We start from the raw sequence: 24735 nt of genomic DNA on the forward strand, positions 1-24735 counted from the left end.
ATTTCGGAGTAGAAATGTTTCAGTGTGGCTGGCTTCTCTCTGCCAACACCAGGCATTTCCATTCCACGTGGGAAGAACAAAATGAGGCAAACAATCCACGATTAAATGAAAACAGGTGGATAGGGAGCTGCATTTACGTTTACCACCTGGAGAAAGAATATTTTCCTCTTGTGGTTTTTATAGACTTGGGGGCTGTTGAAGAAATCACACTGTCTATAAATTGAATCAACACTCACTAAGCTCATTGGGAGAGATTCTGTTAGGAAAACAACCTACATGGAAAACAAGCCCTTTGTTTCTACTGGATTTTACAATAGGGAGCACTCCAAGTTTGCAGACATTAAGGTGAGAAGGAGCTAAGTATAGAAATTATCTTGTATGATTGGATTTGGGGGAGACTCTGTGTCTATAGAGAGATAAGCGTATTTATAGCAGAAGACTGAGATTAGACAGATATTTTATTTTCTTAAACCCCCCAAATAATCACCTCACCATCACCGTACCCTCTTTCCCTACCACCAACAGACTCCATCCCCTGCCTGCTTCTCCCTCAGTTTCATAGCTCTGCTCTAAAGAGCCAGCTTTTCAAAACACCTCGTTCTGCAGCCTGATGATGTGAAGCTTACCGCTCAATGTCCAGAGCTGCAAACGTTACATAATCATAACTATACACAGCACTGCAGAGCCTTATCTCTGAAAAACAGCCCTGAAATGGCCACTTAAAACTCAAGTAAGCTCTCTTTCCATACCAGACTGGTCTTTCTGTAAAGACCTTCCAGGGTAAAGAAGTCACTCTTCCGAAGTCCACTGCAAACTGGTTTCAGTGTAAACACATCCCAGGCGCCAGCAGCTATGCTGAGTGCTGCACGTAGTATAAACAAGGGAAAGGGGAAGGGGAAACTGCCAGACTCTTTCTGGGAGCTCTAGACCTTGCTTTGTTGGTGACCATTTACTGTCCGTTAAGCTGAGTTACAGGGGATAATTGTTACCAGCTAGAACCCTAGAACTGGAATGCAGTTAAATTGTTCTAAAGCTCATGATTTTTCCACTATCCTAAAGTTTGAGATGACTCAGAGGAAATAAATATTTAGCTTAGTACCAGCCAAAACTCTATGCACAAGAAGTACTCCTGGAAAGAGAGAACATTGTTCACTTGGGAGAAATTCTTTGATATGCCCATCCCGCCACCCTGTTCCTGGTAAGATTCTTTGTTCATGATGGGATGCTGAAGGCATGATGGACAAGAAAAGGGATCTGTCCTGCTTCTGGGAGGGAGAAGGCAGGCAGGTGAGCAGAAAGTGTCTCAAGTCTTCTGCAGACTCCCCCGTGTTAATGAGTGCTGCTAAGTCATGTCCAACTCTTTGTGACCCTATGAGCTGCAGCCCTCCAGGCACCTCTGTCCACAGAAGTCTCCAGGTAAGAATACTGCAGTGGGTTGCCGTCTAGGGGATCTTCCTGACCCAGGGACTGAACCTGGGTCTCTTACATCTGCATTGGCAGTCAGGTTCTTTATCACTAGTGCCACCTGGGAAGTCCATTAATGAGTGGGGTATCCTGAAGACAGTTGGAAAATTAAGTTTTGAGTCATAACTGACCTGGAGGTGAGACTCAGCTCACGTGATCTGGGAATTGAAGCAACGGAGAGGATGCTCCTGATCTGGGAATTCAAGTGACAGCTCATGGATTCCTTCTGCTTCCTGGACTGCCTGACTCCCCTGTTAGTAAAGAAATTCCCACCTTCCCATAGAAAACCAGCTATTTAGACCAAGGGTCTGTGGCAGGAGAAGCTGAAAACCACCTCTAAAAGAGCAAACATATATTCTGCCTTCTTTAAAAATTGCCTTTGCAGGTCTGGATATGTTCAAAGTGTCACTTTGTCAGACGGCAGCAGGAAAGCCCATCACCCTCGGATAAACTTGTGCTCACAGGGAAAGCTCAGGACCCCAAATCGAAAGGACCCTGGCATGTCACCAGGGACTCAGGCAAGTGTGACTTTAGGACTTACCAGAATCAAGTGTTCTTTCAACAGTCTAAGTCTACCAAGAAAATGTCTGCAAAAATCAATTAGATGCTTTTTAAAGAAAGTTGTTCATGCTTTTGATGCATTTTTTTTCAGTTAAATAATGAAGCAACAAGCAGGCCAAAAGCATTCTCCAAATTAAAATGTTAAGGTTATTCTAATTGTACCTAATCTTTATTGTTTCAGAGACCAATATTAAAAGCGCTTCATGTGAAACCATTAATCAAAATGAAGTCACTGCTCACTACCCAGAGAATTAAATGCACCAACAGGGTTTCACTTTCTGACCAGGGGATGTAGCAGTCAATCATTTACTTATAATGCAGTCCCTTTAAATAATTAAACTGTATTTTCAGGTCTTATGTGCTGTATGAAGAGGAACAATGAGGTTTTTAACTGCAGAATTTCATGCTTGAATTTCCACATCTTTGGAGGAGAGAAAGCCAATGTTCTGGAGTGGATGGTGGGGATATCAACGTGTTTCCTGATGTAGTTTTTTTTTTTTCTACAGAAAAGAACATACTACTCATTCCTGTCCTCTAGATCCAGCACGGATTATCTACAAAGCCATTTACCTCAAATTAAATAAACAATCTATTTGCCTCCTTTTTAGCACCTTGGCGCTGCCAATCCAAGTAGAATACAGTAAGCACCCCCGCCCCATACAAACGTTCAAGTTGTGAACTTTCAAAGATGCAAACGTGTGCTCCATCACTGTCAGGCATGAGGGGGATCACAGCTCGCCCTCCATCTCCTGTTACTGACGACCCTTCAGCTCCACCGTCTCCCACCTCCTGTCCCTACGCCAGGCAGTAACTCTCCTTGCCTGTTCACTTGATGCCAGCCCCTATATGCCAACTGCTGTACTGAACTACTGTACTTTTCAAGGTACTTCTACTGTAAGATTAAAAATGTTTTCTTCATATTTTTGTGTTTGTTTTTAATGTATTATATGTGTGAAAAGTATTATAAACCTATCACAGCACAATACTATATAGATAGATGATTGTGTTTGTTGGGTACCTAGACTAACTGTTGGATTTATGAACAAATTGGACTTACGGACAACCTCTTGGTGTGGAACTCGTTCACAAGTAGAGAGCTCACTGTATACAAATTTAGTATCATTACCTGTTTTTCTGGTGCATTAGTTTTTTAGGTTTGGGGCCTTTCTGCCAATTTCATTTAGGATATGATTCACAGATAGTACAGTTCACTCATTTAAAATATAAAATACAATGGATTTAAGCATATTCACATTACACAATGATAGCTACATGACTTTTTGAACATTTTTATCACTCTAAGAATAAACTGCATTTATTTTAAAATATTTTTAAAATATTTATTTAGGCTTTGCCAGGTCTTAGCTGTGGCACAAGGGAATCTCCTGGAATCTTCAATCATGAGAACTTTTAGTTGCAGTATGTGGGATCTAGTTCCCTGACCAGGGATTGAACCCAGGCCCCCTGCATTGGGAGCATGGAGTCTTAGCCACTGGATTGCCAGGGAATTCCTATTTTAAATTCCATTCCTATTTGAGTTTTGATACATGGATCACCTATGGGCCTGTTCCTCTTGACGGTTTCTTTTCTTTCTTAGTTACACTTATTTTGCTCTGTATCCTGACATATTTGGTAGTTTTGAATGAATGCTGAACATTGCAAATGAAGTATTACTGAGGCTCTGTGTGAAGTTACTTTTTTCAGAAAAATTTCATTTTCTTCTGACAGGAAGATAGACTGGGGGCAAATCATCTGATCTGATCAAGAATTGAGATGTTTTCAGCTTGAGAGTTTGTCATTGTGAGGGCTAGTCTAGTTCTAATTGTTCATTTACTCCCAGTCTTCTCAAATGAGATCCCAGCATATACACCAGGAACTCCCTTCAAAGAGCCCTGAAATTCAAATTCTCTCTCACCAGCATGATAGGTTTGTTACAAAGCTGTGCTAAATTAACATTTTAGCTTTTAGCTGCTGTTCTCTGCTTCCCTTGTATATACTTCTACTACACGTAGTTTATGATTTTGCAAGTGTTTGGCAGGTAAAACCTGAATAAAATTTTAGAACCACTTCTCTGGAGTTTCCCTTTCCTCTGAGACAATAGGCCCTCAAATTCCAGCTATTTAATAATAACCATGAGCACCAAAGTTGTCTCCTCAAGCTAGTGAGACTAGTAGGCTTGAGCTGTCATTTTTCTGCTTTTTTCTTAGCCCTCCACCTCTTATAAATTAGTAAATATGTTAAGAAGAAAAGTAGCCAGGAGTCCTAGACTCACCATGATACATTTTTCTTCAAAATCACGGTTGCTTTCCAAGGTCTTCAAACAGCTAGGAGAAAGGGAGATTGTTTAGTTTTGTTTGCAGTTTACTCAGCTTTTAGAGATTTCTAAGCAGTCTAATTGACCTATGTAAGCTACCTGATCATTGCAAAAATCAGAAGTAATATTCTATTAAAAGATTTGCTGATGGAAAATGTTATGGGAGTTTCAGGTCATCATTAGTGCCAATCATAAAATTTTAACATGATCCCCATAAAATTGAATCTGACTTGCTGCTATATATACATGGAAATTTATAACTGGAAAAGACCTAAGAACATATCCCTTTATAATTTCCCTGTAAGTGAACTGATGTAAGTGACCCATCAATTTAGTGATGAAGTTGGGGGTGGAACCCTGGTCCCCAGGCTTAGTCCAGTATGGGCTCCTAGGCCATGGTGCCTCATGAGTAATGCCACCACATTTTCAATAACTGCATCTCCATAACTACATCCTTCCAAAATTCCTTCAGCAGGGTTAAGTTGCAACGACTTGGGAATAAACATATTCTTGAAGTTCTACAAGGAGTTTCTACAAATACACAGACAAAGTTTAGTCAGACCAGTCTCCCAGTAGGAAACTGTCATTCTTTCATCCTTTGGCTTCTATTCCTAAATAAAAACAACCCCTATGTCCCAGATAAATAAATGACAATGTCTGTAGGCAGAATCATGCTAAGAACCCAGGGCAGGTAGAATGGCTCTAGGACTGGAGAAATGTCCACATCTACTGGTGAGGACTTTGGGACTGAAACCAGAGAAGCCCATTAATCTGAAATAAACTGGAGCGCGTCAGCCCAGTTCAGCTAGACAACTCCCGCGGTGCTGCTTCTGCTGCTGGCACTAAGTCCAGTTAACGGGGGTTCATGTTTGTCTCAGGAGGTCCTAGGATGGGAAAGGCATCTTTAATTTTAAAAAGCAGGATGAATCTCTTTCTCACCCTTTCCCTAACAAGTGCTTCCACAAACCTGGTGGTGGGAGTGGAACTCTGTAAGGCAGTGTGTCTGCATATGGCTTTGGTCCCCAAAGTCAGAGTGTATTTAGTAACTGTTTGCTATTGAGTCCACAGTCCAGGCTGAGTATTTGGGAGCCTTTCAACAAAACATTGGTGGAGCGACTTTCAGCCTGGCTGTCACGTGACCAGGCTACCCCAGGGTGTGAGTGATATACTCAGCTCAAAGACTTTCCAAGGGCCAGCTATAAAAACACACAGAATTCTCCCCGGTTACCCTTGTGAAACTTTATTTCCCCAGTGCTTTTTCTTTCTGAAATTAAGTTCCCTCCATTGAGAGAGATGGGAATTTGCTTAACCAGCCGGAGAGTCATAAAAGGCACCTCCCGATATTTCCTGCCCTACAGCCCGGAACACCCTTGGCATCAGAATCCACTCTGTTTAATGTACAGCAACGCATTGCTCCTACAGCAAGCAAAACAAAAGTTCCATATTGAGAACCTAGGCATTCTGACTGCGCTGTCTTATTTTCAGAGATTGTATAAAATCATCAGTGATAATTACCACCTAGAAATTCATTAAACACCCCATCAGTCGAGGTCACGGAGAGAACTACGGTTCCCGCACTCTTGACTCTGGTGTCTGTCAAAGGAAGTCACAAAAGTGCTGTCAGGTAATGAAGGAAAGCAGATAAACTGTTTTTACAACCACAGTTTATCTCTTAGGAGGCAGGCAGTACAACAGAATGTTCTGGAAAGAGTCTGCATTTTAATTGGGGCGTGAGTCAAACAGATACATGCATTTGTCCAAGCTCATCAAATTCTACACTTATGACCTGTACATTTCACTGGTGTATAAATTGTACTCTGAATTTAAAAAGAGTTGGGAGGAGGAAAGGGAAAATGACTCCAGTTTTGGCATGAACAACAGGTGTCATTTACTGAAATAGAGAATCAGGAACTTTCCTCAGAGTCATTGGAGGAACCAGGTGGGAGAGGCAGCCTCTGGCATAGCTGGCCAGGGAGCCTGTTTGCAAAAACCCTCCACATGAGGTTTAACTTTCTGTTTCTAGTGTGATTCTCTTAATGTGTCTGTATCTTTTGGTATAAGTCATCTCACACTCCTTTTGATAATAGAAAGAACATAAGCCACCAACAGATTCAATTTATCACACCCTAATGACCAGCTCAACTCAGCACAGGCATCTCTTTATCTCACATCCGTCTGACCAGCTCCTTCCTACTTGGTAAAGATCCCATGGTTCTTGTAGAGTGCTGGTCACTCTCTGGAGCACAGTGAATTCAGCAGAACAGTAAGGAAAAGTTCCATAGCACCTATAATGTCCTCTCCTACAATAAAAAGGAAGCTTTGTTTAAGAAACAACTGCTTGCTTCTTCTCCCCCCAGGAATCTCTCTATGCTTCTTTTCTTTAATATTCTAATTGTTATGACTAAAGAACAGTTAAGAAAAAAATGCCAGAGATCTAGATGCAATTTTAAAATAGCAAACAATTGTTATCTTTCCAAATTGGCAGGTATGTTAAAACAACACTTTCTCAGTGTATCTTGAAGGGAAGTAGTTTTTCTCTGATTTCCTACAGTGACTGTAAGATAATAAGGCAGGTACTAAAAACTAGCTTTGGCAATTAATAAACATGTCCAAACCTACTTCTGCTGTTTCTTTGTGTAAGTGGTTGTAGCTTATGATGAATAGTTAACATGGCCCTCATTTCCAATGGGACTGCTGCCCAGCTGTTTCCGTTCAGGGAAAAAAAAAAAAAAATCTTGAAAAATAAATTCCATCAGTGGAATACCTTAGGACTCTTACTGTGGTTCACCTTACAACCCCCCACTATTTCCATGAAATAGCTCCACTCTAAGGCCAGAAATCAGATGTCATTTTATAGAATAGGTTCTAGAGGCAAGAAGGTATAACAGCACAACCTTACTTCATACATTTCCTTATGTATTGCTTAAAAAAGAAATGTCCAACACAAAATACAATGGTGGAAGGTGGAAAATGAGTGGGTTAAGAATCTGGAAATCTGTTTCAAAATATGCTGATTGAAGAATTTTAAGTGCAGGATTGTACTTCAATGGTGCTGGTGGTGAAGCAGAGGAAAAGAGTTGACAAGATTACTAAAAACCAAAGGAAGTGGGTTCAAGTCATGGTCGTGCTACTGGTTGCAAATGTTAGCTAAAGCATGGACAAATGCATGCATTGGTTTGACCCACAGCCCAGTTAAAATATACACCATTTCTAGAAAATTCTGTGGTACCCACTGCCTCCTAAGAGATAAATTGTGGTTGCAAAAATCTTTCAAGAAACCTGTTTTCTCACCCTTTCAATTAGAGCACAGTTCTGGGCAATCTAGCACTCCCTCTGGACCTAGGATTCTGTGCAGAGTGTGTGAATGCGGAGGCTAGATCAATACTGATTTGTAGCATTTTAAATCACCTAGGCAAATCTCAACATAAAAAGTGCATCCATTTATTTATTCCTATCGTGTGCACCTGTCCACAATAGAGCATCTGTTTTCATTTCCCAAGTAATGGCCATTTATAGATCAAGAAGTTAAATGAGCAAAAAAGCAGATGGGTTGGCACATTTTCTCTTTTTCCTAATACTCAACTTCCGGTAACGGCAGTGAAAGTCTTATTTGCTTAGGGAATAGATCAGCCGTTAGGATCCCAACTGACTATCCAGTCAAGGTCATTGCAAGGGCAGAGACCAGCCAAGGTAAACAATTCAGAACTCCCTAAGCTTATTTTTAGTTTGAAGTATCAGCCTGCTCTCTTGTTTTCTTTCCAATGTGCTTCCACATAATATGATTCTGATTACTAAATTAATGAGGGAATTTTGAGATTTGGCTGTTGTTCATCTGTCTTGCTCAGGACAAGAACATGCCTCTGGTTCAGAACATGCCATTTACTGTTCTGGAGATGTTAGTCCCTCCTATCTGAAAAACGACTGGCAATTTTCTGTCTCCCAAGAAAAAGGAACACATCCTGGTGTGTGGACTCTTGCATTATTATTTACCATCTACATAAATAAGAGGGTCCAAAGAGAAATGACATATTGCACAAATCACAAACTTACAACATTAATAAACAAAAACCACACAGCTGAGAGCAGCTGTTTACAGTTTCCTTTGGGGCCCTGACGTTGAACCCAGCAAATGAGTAAGAACTTGATGATTTCCCCATAACTTCAACAGTAGGTGGCACTAAAAAATCTGTTTCCTAAACCCTGTGTATTCTATAGGATTTGATGCATCCCCACCGCTCGATCCTGAATCAGAGCTGTTGCCCTTCTGTGAAATCAACACCTTTGACTACACTCAACCAGTGGCCAGGGGTCTCGGTCCCTCGCCTGTACAGATAGTTAATAAGGCCAAGCCCTAGGCTTCAGACAGAGTTAATGATACTTCTTAGGACTTTAAAACTCCTGTCTACTTAGAGTTGTGCTCTAAACAAAGCACTAACCCCAGCCTGCCCAGGAATCGCCTGGCATCCTTGGCAGAGCTGCTGTGTGTGGATCATCAGCAGGTTGAAAGAGGGAATGGGAGTGTACCCAGGATATCCCTGCCTCTTACTCCTTCCACCTGCACGCCTTTGCTATGAGCCTGTGGGTCAAATGTAACTTCTGTCTTCCGAGGAGAGAGAAAGAGAGGAGGGGAGTAAGCGAGGCAAGAGAGCTATTAAAAATATATATTTTTCATGAGCCAGGGTCCATGTCAGATTCAGGCAACACAAAGATGGATAAAAGGCATGAGTGTAACCTTCAGACATGGCCCCCCCACCCCCGGCCCGGTCCCGGCCCAGTCTAACGGTGGAGGCAACATGTGCTCATGACGATTACAAGAGTGTGATCAAGTCAATTAGAACTACATAGTGATTCCACTCTGTCCTCCCAGTTGAACTGGAACCACAGAGTCTATCTGTTAAGATCCTGAGTTCCAAGTTCACAAGGTCTTCATCAAGGTCCTGATGATGACTCCATGCAAGCTCTTGCTTAACTACCAGACTCCTCTTGATCTTCAGTAACCCCTTCTGTGATGTGGGAGTGGGGAAAGGACTAGCAATAACACCTATATCATAGAAGTGCTCATTAGAACTAGCACAATAATACCTGCCAGTGTTTACATAGGGGCTTCCCTGGTGACTCAGTTGGTAAAGAATCTGCCTGCAATACAGGAGACCCAGGTTCAATCCCTGATGGGGTAGGAGGGGAGCGGAGATTCCCTGGAGGAGGAAATGGCAACCCATTCCAGTATTCTTGCCTGGGAAATCCTACGGACAGAGGAGCCTGGCAGCCTCAGTCCATGGGGTCACAAGAGTCAGACACGATTTTGTGACTAAAACCAATGTTTACATAGGGTTTGCAATGCAGTAAGGATGCAATAAAAATGTTAGCTCTTTCTATTAGATCACAGATGAGAAAACAGGCCCAGTCTATGCAAGGGCCTTTGTGTTGCAAGAACCCAGCTTGATTCCATATGTGACTCTGAGCCCAAAGCCCTTCCCCGTACAGGACTAACAGGAAGATAAAGTGACTCCGTCAAGGGCTCTGTCCGCAGAGACGCATCGTTGTGCTCCAGAGTTCTCTCCTCATGTGCTGCTGGCTGCAAGCTTATTCCTGCCCTCACCTCAGTGGCTCAGTGGCTATAGGAGCTCCCAAATATCACAGACTGTGCCTTCATCTGCTCACCAAAGAGCAAGAATTGAGATTGTGCCTAGGGGAGGGCCAGTGACTCAGGACAAAACGCATTTCTTCCCCTCGTCAACATCACTCATCCCTTAGTGAGAGTGGGCATGTGAAATCTCACTGAAGACTAGTTCTATCATTCAGGTGACTTTGTGACAGGTGCTGTTAAAGAGCCTGGACTCTGCGTAAGGCAAAGTCTGCGCCCGTGGGGAGCTTAGCTCTGGTTGAGGGAGCAAAACATGAACGTGTAAACAAATCTATCCTGTGTTTTAAAGTGTGGATCAGTGCTATAAACAGCATAAGGCAGGAAGATGAGATGCAGAGTGGGGCTGGGGGCTAGCAGCCTGCAGGGCAGGGACATTGTGAGCTGGGGAGACCGTGGTACCAACTGAGATCTGCAGGAAGGACCAGCTCCATTGGGAAGGGTCACTCGGGCCCCAGCGGGGAGACTGGAGCTCGTTCCAAGTGTAATGCAACTTCCTGGAAACATTTAAGCTTAATGAGAATCTCATTTTTTAAAGTTGTCCTGACTGCTTTGTGCAATGGGCTACAGAAGGGCAGGGGGAGAAAAAGGAAGACTATCTGGGAGGCGGGCGAGAAAGTCCTGGTGAGACATGCCGGGGAGTTGGACCAGAGAGTCAAGTGGTCAAGTTTTCAGCGAACTAAAGCGATTATTTTGTATGAAACATTTAACACTGGAGTCTGTACTTAAATAATTTATAGAGTGGTATTTCTACAGCAGAGATAAATCGATACTACAGTCTTCAAAGTTTGAAATGAGGTGATATGTACTCAAGAGTTAAATGCCCCGCAAGATCCTTAAAATTTTACTTCCAAAAAACCTATACCTTGGAGAGACACCTTTTGGAATCTAGGCCTCATCTTTTTTTAAAAATTAATTTTTATTGGAGTACAGTTGCGTTACAAGCTTGCGTTAGTTTCTTCTGTATAGCAAGGTGAGCCAGCTGTATGCGTACATATATCCCTTCTTTTGTGGATTTCCTTCCCCTTTAAGCCACCACAAGGCACTGAGTGGAGTTCCCTGTTCTATACAGTAGGGTCTTCTCATTAGTCATCTATTTTATACACAGCAGTGCACATATGTCATTCCCAATTCACCCCACTCTACTTTCCCCCTTGATGTCCATATATTTGCTCTCTACATCTGTGTCTCTATTTCCGTTTTGCAAATAAGATTATCTATACCGTTTTTCTAGATTCCACATATATGCATTAATGTATGATATTTGTTTCAGAAAGACACATGCATGCCAGTGTTCATTGCAGCACTATTTACAATAGCCAGGACGTGAAAGCAACCTAAGTGTCCATCAACAGAGGAATGGATAAAGAAGATGTGGTGCATAGTGACACTGGAATGTTACTCAGTCAGGAAAAGGAATGAAATTAGATCATTTGTAGAGATGAGGATGGACTAAAGACTGTCATACAGAGTGAAATAAGTCAGAAAGAGAAATCTATGCTTCTTAACCACTAAGAGCTAGCATCGTTTTCTGGAGAATGAAATGGCAATCCACTCCAGTGCTCCTGCCTGGAGAATCCCATGGACAGAGGATCCTGGAAGGCTAGAGTCCATGGGGTAGCAAGAGTCAGACACAACTTAGTGACTAAACCCCCACCACCAGCATCGTTTTCACTTGTATATTGAAAATGTAACTAACTGGTCCTGCCTGTCCTTCCTCACTTTGAGAAATACAGAATATCCTACAAGCCACAAATCAACTATCTGAGTCTGACTCATGTCTGTGATGTTTTTTCCCTCCTTCCCTTTCTCTTTCTCGTTTTGGTTTTTGAAAGACCCCTTTGCCAGGAGAAAAGATCAGCCGTGAGAAAAGGTCCATTAAGCAGCCTCCACTGGTCACAGTGGTAGATCACTTTGCAAGTGTTCAAAGCGTGGGAGTGACTGTCATACACCACTGCACAGCCTGGAAGTGCAGGTGTGAGAAAGGAAATACCTAGTCACTAAAGAAATGAAATCCTCCAAATTGCTACTATCTGGCTCCATTTTGAAGAATAAACCACAGAAACTAGCAATATTTAACCACTGATTTATAGCTCCTACCCACTTTCCAACGTCATCCAAGCCACAGGCATCCAGCATTCACTACTGCAGGGATTAATCTGGTCAATGACTTGGTTGGCCTCAGGAGAACCATTGTGGGAACCATAGGATGAAGCAAGAAGGATGCCAAGATTACTCTTTATAGGTATAAAAGCCTCCTCTTTCTCTTTATTAATATTTTCCTCCACTGAAAGATACCAAGATATTGCCCATGCCCATTGCTCTACAATAATCTTAAACCAAGGGACTTTTCATGGAGTGGGTCCCTGAAAGCTTTGACAGAATACGCCAGACCTTTCAAATTCTACTCTCAGGGTTCTCTGAGTGTGCAGCCCTTGAGGCTAACACCCAGAGATTCAAGGTACATAAGAGCGTGTGTCTACAAAAGCATCACACTCAGTGAAGTAGCATGTTCTTCTTTACCCCTCCTTCTTTAATCTCCAAACTTAAAACATAGATCCCACCCAGTGAAGGCAGCAAAGCTTATTCTGTAGCAAAACTATGACCTGAATAATTTTTAGAGGTATAAATGCAAAGTCTTCACTTTTATCTTTAAGGCAAACAACAGGGCATGGCAGTAGGGTAGCCCAAGGGGGAGAAAACAGAAATTGTTGATGCTTGTAATGTCATTTGATGGATTGCTGGAAGTTTTTGCTTTTGAGGTAGATGTGAGATTTGTCTTTAGGGTATGTGCACTCTCTTTGGAGACCACTCCCCCAAGCCTTATTACAGGTGCCTCTAATTAAATGACCTTTAAATGCAGCAAGAGCTATGAATCAGTGTTTAGATTCTGCCAGTTTCTGTGATAGATTGCATCAATATGATGTCAAAGAATGCAGTAGTTGGATGGATTTACTTTTTTCTATAACCTTGTGGTTTCTTGTTTACACACACACACACACACACACACACACCCGACTCATAAACACGTCAGTCCTACTGGAAAGGGCAGGATGGACTTACCAAGACCACTGAGTAAGGCAGAGGTCATTCAAATATCTACTCATTGTCCTTGGGAAGGACAATGCAGCCCAAGCTACTAAATGTTGTTCAGACATTCTATTTCCTTTTGCAAGAAAACTGATTGTTCTTAAAACAAATGTGTTTTGAAAGGCATCTTTTTAAAAATTGGGAGACCAAGGCCCATCAGGAGGAATGAAATGCTGGAGGGTTAGGGAAAAGTATCATCATGGTTTGCTATCTCCCCATGGTGTTATTTTAGCTTGAATCAGCCAAACAGGAAATGAAATGTTGAGGGCTGGAATTGCCTGCTTTAGACATAGAGGCCAATTTACACCCTTAGGATGGAGATGGATATTTCCTCGAAAGGAAGTGAACATTCTCAGCTTCACAAATCCTGGGGAAGAAAAACACCCACCAATGTTGATATCTTAAATTGAGGGAGGTAAGAACTCTTTCCCTTCTACTGAGCCCAACGGAAATCTGGGAGCCTGTCTTCAAAATACCTTTGTAAAAAGCAGTGAAGTTGGCTCCAGATACACTGAGGCATACGAAATCAGGGAAAGAGAAGATCTCTGTTGCTGAGACCAAAAAGTTGCTCAGGATCCAGTGACATTTTCTGCATTGTACTATCCTGCTCTTGTTCCCAAACCTTGACCTTAACTGTCCTTTTGGGAAATTAATAGAGATGCCGGTCCCCATTGTGAAGGCGTACCAGCACTGAGGAAGGAGATATGAAACAGATGGCTGGTGAAACTGACAAGTGAAAACCATGTGGAAATCGTCAAACCTGTAAACAGTCCCCTGGCATTCTCAGATACACTTGGAGAGGGGATGAAATAACAGACCAGACTTTCCACAGTCAGGATGACAACGCACATGGCTGACATTTGGGCATTAAAGGGAAAAGAGGCCACAGAAACACTTGCTTACAGAAGCGCAGGCCAGACAGAGGAGGGGAATGAAGACCCCAAGGTTCAATGACTAAGGATAACACGCCGTCTCCTAGGTCCCTCCCTGTGTTAGGCACTCGGGCCCTAAACCATCTCACTCCGTCCTTACAAGAGCACGGGGGGGTGACGACTTCCAGTTGACAGGAAGCAGCCCTGGCCCCCTTCATTGTCTCTCTTATTGACTTTCTAAATCTCAACACCGATGAAGTCAGCCACCAAACAGAGCCAGACCTTCTTTGGAGTAGAAAAAACAGAGCCCAATTCTTGCTCTGCCATTCATGGAATCCTCCCTTTGGGTGATACAGTAAAGCTTCTCGGGTGTCAGCTTTCCTCTCTGGAGGGACTATTTGCTGAGTATTTATGGATATTTTGAGGAAAGCACAATAAATGTGGGTTACTTTTCATTCACTGTCCCTGGGAAAGGTTAAACAAAGGCCTCAGTTCAATTCGGTCACTCAGTTGTGTCCAACTCTTTGCGACCCCATGGACTGCAGCATGCCAGGCTTCCCTGTCCATCACCAACTCCCAGAGCTTGCTCAAAGTCATGTCCATTGAGTCGGTGATGCCATCCAACCATCTCATCCTCTGTTGTCCCCTTCTACTCCCACCTTCAATCTTTCCCAGCATCAGGGTCTTTTCAAATGAGTCAGTTCTTTGCATCAGGTGGCCAAAGGATTGGCGTTTCAGCTTCAGCATCAGTCCTTCTAATGAATATTCAGGACTGATTTCCTTTAGGATGGACTCTTTGGCTTTTCTTGCAGTCCAAGGGACTCTCAAGAGTCTTCTCCAATACCACAGCTCAAAAGCATCAATTCTTTGGCACTTAGCTTTCTTTATAGCCCAACTCTCACATCCATACATGACTACTGGAAAAACCATAGCTTTGACTAGATGGAACTTTGTTGGCAAAGTAATGTCTCTGCTTTTTAATATGCTGTCTAGGTTGGTCAAAACTTAGACAAAGGCCTGCCATACTGTTATTTTCATTTATTTTTCCTTGAGTTTTGGTACATGTTTTCTAAGTTGATAGAAGAGCACCCATCTAGAAAAATCTGACCATTAATTTGACTGAAAAAAAATTACTCTTCACTAAGGAAACAATGATCATCATTTGACATGGGGACTCTGTTAGGAAATGTTGCTAAGGAAGCAAATGCTAGTCAGTGTGCTGAACAGACAGATATTTTGATGGGTGCCCTGTGAGCATGCAAGCTCTGGAAACATAAAGTATATTTTCTTGGGAGTTCCCTAGTGGCCGAGTGGTTAAGATTCTGAGCTTTCACTGCTGTGGCCTGGGTTCAATACCTTATTGGAGAACTGAGATCCTACAAGCTATGTGGCTCAGCCAAAAAATTAATAAATGAATGAATAAATGAGTGAAAAAACATTTTCGTGACTCATGAGAAATTTCATGTTTTATCATGAGTGAAGCTTTGATATTTCTCCAGAGTTATGGGTACTTGAGTCCCCCTCCCAATCCTGAGCAGTAAATCTATCACACAAAAAAAGGAAAAACAAGTAATTTGCAAAAGCCACTATCATTATGCTGCATAAACTGATAAAAATAATGTATGTAGATTTACCCAGTAGGTTGTACTGGAAATTGGTGGATGATACATATTAAATCAACCCTAGAAGGCCTGACTACCGTTATGAAATTTTGTGATTTATATTAGCTATTAAGAAATATTAGAAAATCCCCAGCTAGAGAAAAATTGCACCAGAGCTAGAGGGGTTCCCTGGACATCCTGAAGATGGAGGGGCTTCTCCTGGAAGAGATGTCCTTCATGCTTGACAGCCGCTGGGCACATTCTGTGATAACCTTCCAAATTTTCCAAGGTTCACGTTCGTTTCATGGCTTAATTACTAAATGCTGGCTGTTCTAATCATCCGTGGTTTGCAGGTCTGAGGAATTTGCTCTCAAGTCCTCTGGTGAATGGTAAGTCTTTGTTGGTGAGTAACTACTGAGGAATCACTCAGATGTCTGAGAGACCAAGCAAACCCAAGGGAAACAAAAATAGAGATGCTGGCCTCTGTGGAGTTGCAAATGTTAAAAAGGAAAAGTGCTGGTGTGAATGTCCTGCAGACCCAGTTACCATTTTCCTGACCCCAAAGAAATGCTCTTGAGAAAGAGGGCTTGTTCTGATACTAAAATGTCTTCTTGTCAATTTCACAAAGCTGTGTTTTCCAACTCTTATGAATGCATTCTTATGACTTATATATAGCTCAAGCTCTTGGAATAAGGATGGTTGAGTGACAATAATATCATTATTGTTCTAATGGATCAAAGCATCCCTTCATGAGAAAAGCCATTTCAACAGACTTATATGTTGACCAGAACAGGCCCATAAACTGCACTGAAGTTCTCTTTCATCAGGGTTTGATTCTATCCAGGATCATCAGAAATCCTTCCATGGGTAAAAACAAAACAAAACAAAACAAAAATAGCCAAAGACACCTTGAATCTGGAGAACATGTTCTAAACATCTGAGGCAGAAACATTATTAAAAGTCAGATGTGTGGTGAGAAGACCCATATAAAACATGGTGTGTTTTAGGGGCTAAGAAGGGCCACATTTTTCAATCTAGAAAATAAGGATTGACAGAAACATGTGCCTGTATTTTTATTCTCTCCTCCAGTTCTCCAAAGTTTTAAGAATTTGATGGGGGGGCATAACTTGAAAGTTGTAAAGATAGTGCAAATAGTTCTCATATGTCTTTCATTTTTGCTGTTGTTCAGTTGCCAAGTTATGTCCGACTCTTTGCTATCCCATGGAGTGCTGCACACGAGGCTTCCCTGTCTATCACCAACTCCCAGAGTTTGCCGAAGATCATGTCCATCGAGTCAGTGATGCCATCCAACCATCTCATCCTCTGTCACCATCTTCTCCTTCTGCCTTCAATCTTTCCCATCATCAGGGTCTTTTCCAATGAGTCAGCTGTTCATTCATAGTTCCCCACAAATTTTGTATTAGCTTTGTCTTTCTCTAGAGATAGATACAGATACATGATAGGTAGACAATTAGATAAGTAAACAGATAACAGAAATGATAGATGATAGCTAGAGATAAACACGTGATAGACTGATAGATAATTTTTTCTGAACTATTCGGGAACACACTGCAGACACATGATCCTTTTGTCATTAAATATGCCCTCGTGAATTTCTTTACATAAGACATTATCTTATACAACTGTAGTACAGGTATTCAAATCATGAAATTTACACTGATATAATATTAACAAATCTACAGACTTTACCCAAATTTCACCAATTGTTCTAATCAGTTCAGTTCAGTCAGTCATGTCTGACTCTCTGCAACACCATCGACTGCAGCACGCCAGGCCTCCCTGTCCATCACGAACTCCTGGAGTTTACTCAAACTCATGTGCACTGAGTCAGTGATGCCATCCAACCATCTCATCCTCTATCGTCCCCTCCTCCTTCCCTCAATCTTCCCCAGCAACAAGATCTTTTCCAATGAGCCAGTTCTTCGCATCAGGTGACCAAAGGATTGGAGTTTCAGCTTCAGCATCAGTCCTTCCAATGAACACCCAGGACTGATCTCCCTTAGGATGGACTGGTTGAATCTCCTTGCAGTCCAAGGGACTCTCAAGAGTCTTCTCCAACACCACAGTTCAAAAGCATCAATTCTTCGGCACTCAGCTTTCTTCACTGTCGAACTTTCATACCCATACATGACTACTGGAAAAACCATAGCTTTGACTAGACAGAACTTTGTTGGCAAAATAACATCTCTGCTTTTTATATGCTGTCTAGGTTGGTCATAACTTTTCTTCCAAGGAGCAAGACTGTTTTACTTTCATGGCTGCAATCACCATCTGCAGTGATTTTGGAGCCCTCAAAGATAAAGTCTGTCACTGCTTCCACTGTTTCCCCATCTATTTGCCATGAAGTGATGGGACCAGATGCCATGATCTTAGTTTTCTGAATGTTGAGTTTTAAGCCAACTTTTTCTTTCTCCTCTTTCACCTTCATCAAGAGGCTCTTTAGTTCTTCTTCACTATCTGCCATAAGAGTGGTGTCATCTGCATATCTGAGGTTATTCACATTTCTCCCGGCAATCTTGATTCCAGCTTGTGTTTCATCCAGCCCAGCTTTTCTTCTGATGTAGTCTGCATGTAAGTTAAATAAGTAGGGTGACAATATACAGCCTTGACGGACTCCTTTTCCTATTTGGAACCAGTGTATTGTTCCATGTCCTGCTCTAACTGTTGCTTCCTGACCTGCATACAGATTTCTCAAGAGGCAGGTCAGGTGGTCTGATATTCCATCTCTTTAATAATTTTCCACAGTTTGTGGTGATCCACACAGTCAAAGACTTTGGCATAGTCAATAAAGCAGAAATAGATGTTTTTCTGGAACTCTTGCTTTTTCATGATCCATTGGATGTTGGCAATTTGATTTCTGGTTCCTCTGCCTTTTCTGAAACAAGCTTGAACATCTGGAAGTTCATAGTTCATGTATTGCTGAAGCCTGGCTTGGAGAATTTTAAGCATTACTTTACTAGCATGTGAGATGAGTGCAATTGTGCAGTAGTTTGAGCATTCTTTGGCATTGCCTTTCTTTGGGATTGGAATGAAAACTGACCTTTTCCAGTGCTGTGGCCACTGCTGAGTTTTCTGAATTTGCTGGCATATTGAGTGCAACATTTTCACAGTATCGTATTTTAGGATTTGAAATAGCTCAACTGGAATTCCATCACCTCCACTAGCTTTGTAGTGATGCTTCCTAAGGCCCACTTGACTTCACATTCCAGGATGTCTGGCTCTAGGAGAGTGATCACACCATCATAATTATCTGGGTCGTGAAGGTCTTTTTTGTATAGTTCTTCTGTGTATTCTTGCCACGTCTAACATCTTCTGCTTCTGTTAGGGCCATACCACTTCTGTCCTTATTGAGCACCTCTTTGCATGAAATGTTCCCTTGGTATCTCTAATTTTCTTGAAGAGATCTCTAGGCTTTCCCATTCTGTTGTTTTCCTCTATTTCTTTGCACTGATCACTGAGGAAGGCTTTCTTATCTCTCCTGGCTATTCTTTGGAACTCTGCATTCAAATGGGTATCTCTTTCCCTTTCTCCTTTGCTTTTCACATCTCTTCTTTTCAAAGCAATTTGTAAGGCCTCCTCAGACAGGCATTTTGTTTTTTTGCATTTCTTTTTATTGGGGATGATCTTGATCCCTGCCTCCTGTACAATGTCATGAACCTCTGTCCATAGTTCATCAGGCATGCTGTCTATCAGATCTAATCCCTTAAATCTATCTCTCACTTCCACTGTATAATCATAAGGGATTTGATTTAGGTCATATCTGAATGGTCTAGTGGTTTTCCCTATTTTCTTCAACTGAAGTCTGAATTTGGCAATAAGGAGTTCATGATCTGAGCCCAGTCAGCTCCCGGTCTTGTTTTTGCTGACTGTATAGAGCTTCTCCATCTTTGGCTGCAAAGAATATAATCAATCTGATTTTGGTGTTGACCATCTGGTGTATACATGTGCAGAGTCTTGTCTTGCGTTATTGGAAGAGGGTGTTTGCTATGACCAGTGCATTCTCTTGGCAAAACTCTATTAGCCTTTGCCCTGCTTCATTCTGTACTCCAAGGCCAAAGTTGCCTGTTACTCCAGGTGTTTCCTGACCTCCTACTTTTGCACTCCAGTCCCCTGTCATGAAAAGGGCATCTTTTGGGGGGGGGGGTGCTTGTTACTGCATGAGGTCTTTCTCGAGCTGTGGTGAGCGGGGCCTACTCTCTAGCTGTGATGCCCCGACTCTCTTGTGGAGCACAGGCTCTGGAGTGCAGGCCTTAGTAGTTGTGGCACATAGGCTTAGTGTCCCGTAGTTGCGGGATCTTCCCAGACCAGGGATTGAACCCATGTCCCCTGCACTGGCAGGCGATTCTTAACCACTGGACCACCAGTGAAGCCCAATAATGTTTTTAACAGCAAGAGGAAAAAGCAGTATTTCTATATCAATGCATTTCATTTCATTACTGTGCTTCTTTAGTCTTTTTAAAATCTGGAACAGTTTCTCATTCTGTTGTATCATACACTTAACACAACTGAAGACTCTGAGCCATTGATTAGTTTTTAACTGTTCCTTAGTTTGACTTTGCCTGATGCTTCTCCATGATCTGGTTCCATCACCATCTTTGGTACAAAGGGCACATAAATGATGTTCGAGCTTTTCCTCCCTTTGGAAAGACGCTACTCCCCAGGCTTCTGTGACATAATGCTCACCTGAATTTGCTCCCACTTCATCTGCTGCTCCAGCCCTGTCTTCTCTATTAGATCCCTAAATGGCAGCAAAACCAGAATGTTCCCTCTGCCCTCCTCCTTCCACACCACCTCTGAGTTGTCTTGTCTAATATCATAGAGATAGGCACCGCCCAGTCAATCCCCTCTCTTCCCAACACTCCAAACTCACGTACACAATCTCCAACTCACATCTTTCTTAGGGTGTCCAAGAAGCATTAAAAACTGAAAGAGGGGTTAAACCAAAATATTGACCCTTTCCCTCCAAAATTTACTACCAGAGACTCGAAGTTAAGACCTGAATAATAAGAAGGAGGAATCCAGGCAAAAATGAATCAGTTAACCTTTCTAGGACCATTAGAATCAGACAACCGAAGAACTGATCATTGCCTTAGAAGTTCTAGTCTAATATTGCCCAGTCTATGACAGCCCTTCCATAGGGGCTGTGACCCTACAGTTGTTATGGTTGTGATCTCAGTTTATTAAAAACTTAGTTTAAAACTAAAAACTATTTTAGTTTTTATATATAAAACTAAATAATATAAATAAAACTAATATATATAAAACTAAATAATTTAAATAAAACTAATATATATATTTTATATATATACTAATATATATAAAACTAAATAATATAAACTGTTTAATAAAAACAGTTTATTAAAAACTAAAAACTTAGTTTACTAACTAAGAAATCTCAGTTTATTAAAAACTTGTGTCAGAGAAGTGATTAACTGAGAAGACCACATATACCTCCATATCATCTATATTGTATATTATTTTGGAAATGAACATAAATCAGACTGCAAAAATGCACAAAATTGCAACACAGTTCATGACTGCTGACACTGAATAAAGGGATGGATGCAAAGTAAGCAAGCAGCACTTGAACATCTGTGTATTATTAATACCATGCTTCCTGTAACACTTTTTCCCCTACGCTATCATGTTATAGCTAATAATGGTCTACACAATACAGATTGTGTTCCTGAATTAACCAATCAAACTACATGTAATTAAGCTTAAGGGAGCACAAACTATAGAAACAGTATCTGTAATTAGCTTCTGCTCCAATGCTCTTGCTGACAAGGAGACTACGATCTCACAAAGTGACCCTTTTCATTTTTAAAATATTACCCAATATTAATAATGACTTCCTCACATTAAATCAAGTGCTACCCCTCAATACTTTTTCCCACTGACTCTAAGCTCAGTCCTCTGAAGCCTCAGAGAAGTCTTAGTTCTTCTGCACATAATGTGGTATGGAAACCACTTCATCTGCTTTATCTATCCTAGGCCAATACATTGCTGGTTGTTAAACAGCTTCTTAATAAAAATAAAGACAAAGAGGTAAACGTGGCTGTTTGTAGACTGAATCAGGACAAGCTGAGGTCTTGGTCCAGGCTGATGAGATTGATCTTCCTACCCCCCAGGCTCTTCCCAGCATTCCAGTCTTACGGTAATATATGCCAAGTCCACGTTTACCCGTTGTAACACTCACCATGTGGTCTTTTTCTACCCCAACTGCAATGCAAGTCTTACCTATAACCAAGGTGGCTCAGTGGTAAGGGATCCACTTGCCAAAGCAGGAGACCCGGGTTCAATCCCTGGGCTGGGAAGATCCCCTGGAGGAGGGCATGGAAACCCACTCCAGTATTCCCGCCTGGAGAACTCCATGGACAGAGGAGCCTGGTGGGCTACAGTCCATGGGGTCGCAAAGAGTCAGACACGACTGAGCAACTGAGGACAGCAGGTGGCATAAGGACTTCAGCGTCCATGAAAAGCTAAGTGATTTCCCTCTAAACTCGCCTTTGGTTCCACTACGAAGAACTCACATCCAGTAGCTCTGACACCCTGGAAGCTATTGCACCATTTCTATGGCTAGCCCATGGCCAACAAGTCACAACAATGTTCTTGCCATCTATGTGAAATATATTCTGCTCCTCAAGGTGGAAGGCAGTCTTCTTTTCCAGAAGGTCTCAAGATCAAACATAATTGTTATGGCCACTGAGTGACCACAGTTGTTTGTGTGGAGATTTAACAGCATCATTTAACGTATACGATCTGAAATATCTGGCATATGTATGTACCTAGAAAGCAGTCACCACAATCAGAACGGCAAAAACATGCATTTTCCCCCAAGTTTCCTTGTGCCCCTTTTAAATTCCTCCTTCTAATCTTTTCTTGCTTCCTCAAATACTCAAGCCACTATCAACCTGCTTTCTGTCACTATAGTTTCATCTGCATTTGTAGAGCTTTCCATAAGTGGAATCATACAGTACGTATTGTCTTTGTCTTCTTCCACTCAGAATAATTATTGAGAAGTTCATGTGTATTGTAACATGTCACGATCTCATTTATTTTGTTGCTGGATAGTATTAGATGGATTTTCCATAATTTTCTAACCATGCATCTTCACCAGTGTCACCGGGAAGACTTAACCATGCATCCAGCAGTTGTCAATTGGGCTGCTCCTACATTTTGGATATTGCCAAAAAAAAAAAAGAAGTGAGCAAAGTTATACTGATCTATCTTGGACAAATAGGCTTATCAATGATTATGGTTCTCTGAGGTCTTCCAAGGGCCCACTGATTCTTTTAAAGATCCTCCTTTTACAAGAACTTAGAGTAAGCCCTTCAAAACCTGTGCTTATAGGAAACATCAGCTGGCATAGCCCTGGGGTGTGTTTGTTGCATACCTTTAGATCTCTCTCTGCTCAGGAAGATTTTCTGCCTGTTGAGAAAACGTGAACTTTCCCTTCCCGAAGACTGTAGAAACCATGTTTCTCCTACCAGAGAGCTTCGGGCTCAAATCTTGGAATGTGCATTGTTTGTCCTCAAAGTTCTATGGTCCTTTGTGAGGGAGGGACTCCCAATATTTTACCTCTATGTTCCAGAATCTCTAGGTAAATATTCAGCTTAGATCCACACTCCAGTTCTCCTCCTTAAAGTCGAAGGATATTAGGGAAGAAGATATTCTCTGCCTTTTTTTGTGTTAAGTTCCCCACTTTGAGTGAAAATGATCTACCACACGTCCCCTACTTTGGATCAAAAGTTTCCTTTAGAATAACATGGGAAATGTTAAAAATTGTCAAAAATCAATGAGATGGGTCTATCAGTTTTCTTTCTTTTTCCAGTCAAGTCCCGTTCTGCTGCAAACCTGCTAACTTGGAGTAAATCTGTGGGAATACAGGAAACGCAAACATCTTTTTTTTTACATATGAGACAGACGACAGCCAGAGAGGCTGTCATCACTGGGGTCAGTGCCGGGTTACTTGAGAGCAGTTTCGGGCTCTCACATGTTTGAAAATGGTCTCCCCTGTCAGCTTACTTGAGTGACTGTTGGGGATACAACTTGGCCTCAGTCGAGGGCCCTGAGATCATGGAGCCGCTCACAGTTCACCTGGAAACCATTCTGCTGCACCTTCAACAAAGTTCTCTCCCCTTGTCTTTGACTTTCAGGCAAATTACCTTTCAACAGCGGCAGGAAAAAGTACCCATCAAAACCAATTCAATTTCTTAAATTGCAACCATTTAAGTTTATAGGACCATATTAGAGCTATTCATTCACCTTTCATGTTCAAATCATTCCATTCAAAAAGGGCAGGTAATACTTGGGTTTTGTTGAGTAGCTTGGCTCACTCTAAAGACTTCATCCAGTCAGAAATTACTCTAAATCTGGGAAGCAGATGCTAGGGCTCTCCAACCCGGATTCCCTCACTGAGAACCCCACCCATCAGTGTCACGCAACCTCTCAGTCTAATTGGTTTCCCTGTAATTAATAGGATACTCAGAATGAAATGATTAAACTGTAACAGCCTGTGGTACGCTTGCAAAGAGGATGACACAGGAAGCCCAAGGACACCGCACACGAAGTTTTATGGGATTGTGCAAGGGTGGCCTTCATTTCAAGTTCAAGAATACTCCTTGATTCAACGGAGCTCTCAGATCTCAGACCACCTCTGCTTCTAGGATGATGTACCCAGAACTAGGATCAAAGAATGAGAAACAACACATGCAGATTAGAGAGAGAACACTGACCTGAGCTTAAAGCTTAAGGGTTTATTGTGATTTGATGAGTATTCTTTAGGTTGAGACACTTAAATCCAGCTCAAACTGGTTTAAATGGCGATGGGGAGGGACTAATTGCTTTTGAAACTAAAAAAGTCCTAATGTGTGTAAGTTGAAGAAATGGCTGGATCCAAAAACCCAACAGCGCTGTCAGTACCCTGCCTCTCCCCATCTCTGATCCGCTTCTTCTGTGCTGGCTTGACCCTATGGTAGGCTTTCCCCTCCTGGTGGAAAGGTAGCTGTTGTCTTTCTCTGAGTGTTTATCAGTAGGTTTTAGAGAGCATCTCTTTCCTAGTGTTATCATAAAAATCCCAAACAAATAAAATTATTTTTAAAAAATTAAAATAATAAAAATTAAAATCGCAAAGGTGCCAGTTAGCGATTCCTTGCCTCTTGGCTACAA

At 41.8% G+C, this 24735-nt stretch overlaps 2 long non-coding RNA genes across 2 annotated transcripts in view; both read right to left on the reverse strand.

The window, feature by feature from the left end:
• Positions 1 to 4154: 4154 nt before the first annotated feature.
• Positions 4155 to 24735, reverse strand: part of LOC139031288 (uncharacterized) — a 53189-nt gene continuing 32608 nt past the window's right edge. Inside the window, exon 3 of the long non-coding RNA XR_011483771.1 lies at positions 4155 to 4349. This is a non-coding gene — a long non-coding RNA (uncharacterized lncRNA). The remainder of the gene's footprint in view (positions 4350 to 24735) is intronic.
• Positions 16586 to 23075, reverse strand: LOC139031287 (uncharacterized). Its single transcript, XR_011483770.1, has 2 exons — positions 22961 to 23075; positions 16586 to 16979 (listed from the first exon to the last, which is right to left on the reverse strand). It is a non-coding gene; the product is annotated as an uncharacterized lncRNA (long non-coding RNA).

This window comes from Odocoileus virginianus, chromosome 26, assembly GCF_023699985.2.
Source record: "Odocoileus virginianus isolate 20LAN1187 ecotype Illinois chromosome 26, Ovbor_1.2, whole genome shotgun sequence".
NCBI classification, from domain to species: domain Eukaryota; kingdom Metazoa; phylum Chordata; class Mammalia; order Artiodactyla; family Cervidae; genus Odocoileus; species Odocoileus virginianus.